General features: G+C 42.9%; 1 non-coding gene across 1 annotated transcript; it reads right to left on the bottom strand.

Moving 5' to 3' along the window:
* Window positions 1–3,102: 3,102 nt before the first annotated feature.
* On the bottom strand, window positions 3,103–3,209 carry LOC126012888 (U6 spliceosomal RNA). The gene has a single exon (XR_007497234.1). It is a non-coding gene; the product is annotated as a U6 spliceosomal RNA (small nuclear RNA).
* Window positions 3,210–6,478: the final 3,269 nt, after the last annotated feature.

Here is a 6,478-nt window from a genome sequence, read left to right as displayed (position 1 = left end):
CCACTTACAAAAAAGTGAACTCAGACCCCCAGCTAACACTATGTACAAAGGTAAAATCCAAATGGATTAAAGACCTTGATATCAGATCTGAAACTATAAGGTATATAGAACAACATGTAGGTGAAACACTCCAGGACATTGAGACTAAAGGCATCTTTAAGGAGGAGACAGCACTCTACAAACAAGTGGAAGCAGAGATAAACAGATGGGACTATATTAAGCTGAGAAGCTTCTGCATCTCAAAGGAGATAGTGCCAAGAATACAAAGGCCACCCACTGAGTGGGAGAAATTATTCATCCAATACTCATCAAATAAAGGACTAATATCCAAAATTTACAAGGTACTGACAGAACTATACAAGAAAAAAAACATCAAACCCCATCAAAAAATGGGGAGAACAAATGAACAGACACTTTGAAAAAGAGGAAAGGCAAATGGCCAAAAGGCACATGAAAAGATGCTCAACATCAGTAATGGTCAGGGAGATGCAAATCAAAACTACTATGAGGTACCACCTCATGCCACTGAGATTGGCACACATCACAAAAAAGGAAAACAAGCAGTGCTGGCGGGAATGTGGAGAGAAAGGAACACTTTTTCACTGCTGGTGGGAATGCCGTCTAGTACAACCTTTATGGAAAGTGATATGGAGATTTCTTCACAAACTGGACATTGAGCTTCCATACAATCCAGCTATACCACTCCTAGGAATATACCTGAGGAACACAAAAATACAATACAAAAATCCCTTCCTTACACCTATATTTATTGCAGCGCTGTTTACAATAGCCAGACTCTGGAAATCAAGATGCCCTTTAACAGATGAGTGGCTAAAGAAACTGTGGTACATATACACAATAGAATACTATGCAGCCATCAGGAGAGATGAAGTCATGAAATTTTCCTATACATGGATGTACATGGAATCTATTATGCTGAGTGAAGTAAGTCAGAGGGAGAAAGATGCAGAATGGTTTCACTCATCTATGGGTTTTAAGAAAAATGAAAGACATTTTTAACAGTATCTCAGAGACAAGAGAGATGAGGGCTGGTAGGTGCAGCTCATGACATGAAACTCATCACATAGAGTGATGAGTGCAGTTGGAGAGATGACTACACTGAAAACTATCATAACAATGTGAATAAATGAGGGAAGTAGAAAGCCTGTCTCAAGTACAGGTGTAGGGGGGTGGGGAGGAGGGAGATCTGGGAAATTGCTGGTGGGAATGTTGCACTGGTGAAGGGGGGTTTTCTTTACATGACTGTAATCATACAACTATAATCATGTTTGTAATCACGGTGTTTAAATAAAGATAATTATAAAAAAGATAATTATAAAAAAAGCATGTAAAGATTTTGGGGCAACCTCTCCATATTGTCACTAAGAATTTGGTGTCAAAAATCAATTTGGACTCTGTATGACTTTAAAAAACTTGCTAACATATGCCTGCCATCTAAACAGCGAACCGAATGGGAAATGTTCTATGCAGAGGGTGTGAAATCCAAACTATATGGTCCGGATGGAACAACAACAACAAAAAAAACGAGTGGCAGGGGTTAATCTCTTGTATGAATTATTAATGGGAGAAAATCAATATTCAGATGTACAGACACAAGTGGCTTTACCAAAGGAAATCTCAAAAATAATTACATTGCATTATCTGCATGGGAAAGAACTGATACTAACAGTACTGGTGAGGGAACCTTTTTAAGAATCATCCAAGGTCCCCAGGAGCCTTATGTAGAATTTGTAGCTAAGCTCAAAGATGCTTTAAAAATACAAATAAAAAATGTGAGGGGAGGTCGAACCCCTTGCTGATGGTCTGTGAGTCCAAAAATAACTCCCAGAAAGATAAATTAAATTCCATTCTTCCATCCCCTTTTGGGGGAGACCTTGGTAATAATATCTGGAGTAAATAATCAACAAAGGCAAAAGATTAGAGGACCAAAGGTTCAGCAAAAATAGTTTTTTTTGTCAGTTGCAGCCAGCTCCAAAAAGCAAACCGAACAAGCCATCAGCTCTGGCAAAAAGCCCCTTACGCCTCCCCAATAAGCTATTTTATTCTTTCCTTAATCGCCCCCACCTGGAAGATCCAGGTGGGATGACAGGCAAAAACAATATTACAAAAAATACACAACACTTCCCTCCCTTTGTTTACTTTTTTCCTTTTATTTATTTATTTATTTTTGGGTCACACCCGGCAGCGCTCAGGGGTTACTCCTGGCTCTACACTCAGAAATCACTCCTGGCAGGCTCGGGAGACCATATGGGATGCTGGGATTCGAACCACCGTCCTTCTGCATGCAAGGCAAATGCCTTATCTCCATGCTATCTCTCCGGCCCCTTCCCTCCCCTCCCCTTCCCTCCCCTCCCCTCCCCTTCCCTTCACAAACTAGGCTATGGTGGGCTGAATCAACAAGTAGAGCCTTTGTCCACCTCCTCACCCTCTAGTATCACTAAGAGTGATTCCTGAATGCAGAGACAGGAGTGAGCCATGAAGATCTCTGGATGTGGCCCCAGATCAAACAAAAAAAAACTAGGGTATGGTGTACATTTGGGGGGAAATTATACCCAGCCTTGCTCAAGGTTTACTCCTGGATCTGAGCTCAGGGAGGGCTTGGAGAACCATATCGAACGTTAGATATCAAACCTGGGTGAGCCAAGGCAAGGCAAGTGCTCCTGCACCACCCCAGTAAAGCACATTTTTTTTTTTGTTTTTGAGTCACACCCGGTGGTGCACAGGGGTTACTCCTGGCTATGCACTCAGAAATCGCTCCTGGTGGGCCGGAGAGATAGCATGGAGGTAGGCATTTGCCTTGCATGCAGAAGGATGGTGATTCAAACCCTGGCATCCCATATGGTCCCCTGAGCCTGACAGGAGTGATTTCTTAGCGTAGAGCCAGGAGTAACCACTGAGCGCTGCCGGGTGTGACACCCCCCCAAAAAAAAAAAGAAATCGCTCCTGGCAGGCAAGGGGGACCATATGAGATGCCGGGATTTGAACCACTGTCCGTCCTGGATGGGCTGTGCGTGCAAGACAACCGCCCTACTGCTGTGCTATCTCTCCGGCCTCCAATAATGCACTTTTTTTTTTTTTTCAAAAAATAAGAAATGCTTCACGAATTTGCATGTCATCCTTGCGCAGGGGCCATGCTAATCTTCTCTGTATCATTCCAATTTTAGTATATGTGCTGCCAAAGTGAGCACAATAATGCACATTTTTAAGTTGTACTTATATAGAGGTTTACTTATATACTTATATACTTATATAGAGTATTGTACTCTTAGTTGTGATGCTTGAAAACATTATGATTGGGCCCGGAGAGATAGCACAGCGGCGTTTGCCTTGCAAGCAGCCGATCCAGGACCAAAGGTGGTTGGTTTGAATCCCGGTGTCCCATATGGTCCCCCGTGCCTGCCAGGAGCTATTTCTGAGCAGACAGCCAGGAGTAACCCCTGAGCACCACCGGGTGTGGCCCAAACCCCCCCCCCCAAAAAAAACATTATGATTGTGGTGGTAGGCTGGGGATCATTGTGATACTTAGAGACATTGTACTCCTGATGGCTCACACTGATTTAGTTACATATGCTTGCACACAGCAGAGTTGTAGGACTATGTTTGGTAAATATAGACAGTATCAGGAACTGAACTTGCATCCTCATTGAGTATGCACTGTGGGTTCCTAATAGCTGATCAATCTGGGGACACTTTTGAGTTGTTTGGTTATTTAATGTTCATCCCCCCAAGTTATGGATTGAGTTGTGGGCCTTCCTATTCCTGTGTTGAAGGCTTAACCCCCTGCACCTTAGAATAGTCCTTTATTTAAATATAGGTCATTGTAAATGTGATTAGAAATCATGCTCAGGGGGACCAGAGTGATAGCACAATGGTAGAGCACTTACCTTAAAAACAGCTGATCTGGGACAGGACCTGGGTTTGATTTTTGGCATCCCATATAGTCCCTCGAGCCTGCCAGGAGTGATTTCTGAGCACAGAGCCAGGAGTAACTCCTGTGTGCTGCTCGATGTGGCTCATAAGCAAAAAAAAAAAAAAAAAAAAAAAAAAAATCATGCTCAGGGAATGTTGGGCACAGAGATTTAAACGGGAGATGCCATGTGAACATGAAAATGATGGTTTCCAGCCATTCTCAGAAGAAACAAACTCTCTGTACACTTCTGGAACCAGGAGAAATTAATTACTGTTGCTGAAGTTGTTTGCTCTGGATTTGAGATCAGTCAGTAATGCAAAAAGGCAAAGAAGTTTCTTGGATACCAGCATGCTGGGCCTGCACCTCTCTGCAGGTGGCGACCACAACCCAACTTACATTCCTACTTTTATACCCAGTTTAGAGAATTTTAGATGGGCTAGATGACTGTTGTTGGGATTGGCTACACATTACATCATTGCTTATAGAGTGCTAAGTGATTGGTCAGACCTAATAAGGACTTTTACGGTGGTTGCAAGCAGGATGTAAACAAAATGTTGGCCTAGGGGTAGGGTAGGAATTCAGGCTTCCCACTAGATATATTTATCACCTGCATTCCATTTGGGTGCCCACAGATTCCCTGTTGCCAGTCCCTGGAAGCCATTAGATTGTTTCCTGCATTCCTTAGTTTATGACCATCCTGATATGTGTCCATAAAGTTTCTGGAACTGCTGTTTTTCTGGGCCTAGTCCTTGTCCTCTGCAGCTTAAGCCTGTTATTGGCAGTCCTTATGTCTAAGCGAAACATTATCATCTATCTATCTATCTATCTATCTATCTATCTATCTATCTATCTATCTATCTATCTATCTATCTATCTATCTATCTATCAATCATCTATCGGTCCGGACGTCCTAATCTAACTGCCTAATGCAGACAAATGAAGAGACTGACGCCCCGGCAAATGATCTAGCAAGTTCTTTATTTCTGGCCGATCAGGGTCTAAAGCGTGTCTATAACAGGACAGAAACAAAAGACCCTGAGCCTTTGTCCAATCTGTTTATATACTTTTCAGGCAAAAGCAAAATCACTCTTAGTCAGTAATTGTTAAAGATCAAGACAAGCTTTGAAGAGAAACAGGCAGTAAAGGGCGGGGAAATACAGACCACATCAAGGGCTGTAAGATAAGGGAAATGCATTATTTAAATATACCTGCGACTTTTTGATAAAGGGAATTGCCCGCTCAGGGGCTGTAAAACATACCCGACCAGGGGCTCCCACCGAGATAAAGGGAATTGCCCGGGCAGGGGCTGTAAAACGCTGGAAGTTAAAGACTACATCTGGGCCCTAGCTCGTCAAAAAAAGACAACGTAAGTAAAGCCTTAGAAGAATGGGGCCCGGAGAGATAGCACTGCGGTGTTTGCCTTGCAAGCAGCCGATCCAGGACCAAAGGTGGTTGGTTCGAATCCCGAATCCCGGTGTCCCATATGGTCCCCCGTGCCTGCTAGGAGCTATTTCTGAGCAGACAGCCAGGAGTAACCCCTGAGCACTGCCGGGTGTGGCCGGAGGGAAAAAAAAAAAAGAAAGGAAAACAACTCCGTTCACCATTAACTCATACTAGGTTTCATTCATTTTAATTTTTTATTTAGAAAAACAGCTCAGACGTTTATTCATTTTAACTTTTCACTATCTAACAATCATCTATCTAAATTTTATTTTATTTTGTTTTAATTTCTTTTATTTATTTATTTATTTATTTATTTATTTATTTATTTATTTTTTGGTTTTTGGGTCACACCCGGCGATGCTCAGGGGTTACTCCTGGCTGTCTGCTCAGAAATAACTCCTGGCGGGCACGGGGGACCATATGGGACACCGGAATTCGAACCAACCACCTTTGGTCCTGGATCAGCTGCTTGCAAGGCAAACACCGCTGTGCTATCTCTCCGGGCCCGTTTTAATTTATTTTTTCTTTTCTTTTCTTTTCTTTTTTTTTTTAAGACAGTCAAATTGAGCAGTGAGTGGGTTATGTATCAACTTTTGTGATACTAACGTTAATAAGTTCTGATAAACCACTGCCATCGGACCAGCCTATTTTTATTTTTATTTTTTTAGTTTTTGGGTCACACCCAGCGTTGCTCAGGGGTTACTCCTGGCTGTCTGCTCAGAAATAGCTCCTGGCAGGCACGGGGGACCATATGGGACACCGGGATTTGAACCAACCACCTTTTGGTCCTGGATCGGCTGCTTGCAAGGCAAACGCCGCTGTGCTATCTCTCCGGGCCCTTATTTTTATTTTTTTAAGGAGAGTGCTGCACTGGTTTAAGTTTACTCTGTGCAGATGTGCTTTAGCTCTCTCCCCAAAAGAGAGACTACTATTTTTCTAAAGGAAAAGACTACTACTTCAAAAGAGACTCTGAAGCCCCAACCGAATTCCAGCCAGCACACACCCTAGTCTTCACCTCCCTCAGGCATCTTGGGACATGTAGTACTGTCTGCTAGCTCTTTGGCCCGAAGAGCGAACGCCAAGACTACAATTCCCATCACTCCG

This window comes from Suncus etruscus, chromosome 6 (assembly GCF_024139225.1).
Source record: "Suncus etruscus isolate mSunEtr1 chromosome 6, mSunEtr1.pri.cur, whole genome shotgun sequence".
NCBI lineage: Eukaryota > Metazoa > Chordata > Mammalia > Eulipotyphla > Soricidae > Suncus > Suncus etruscus.
Note: the sequence above shows the minus strand (reverse complement) of the source record. Positions and strands in the feature narration are given on the sequence as shown.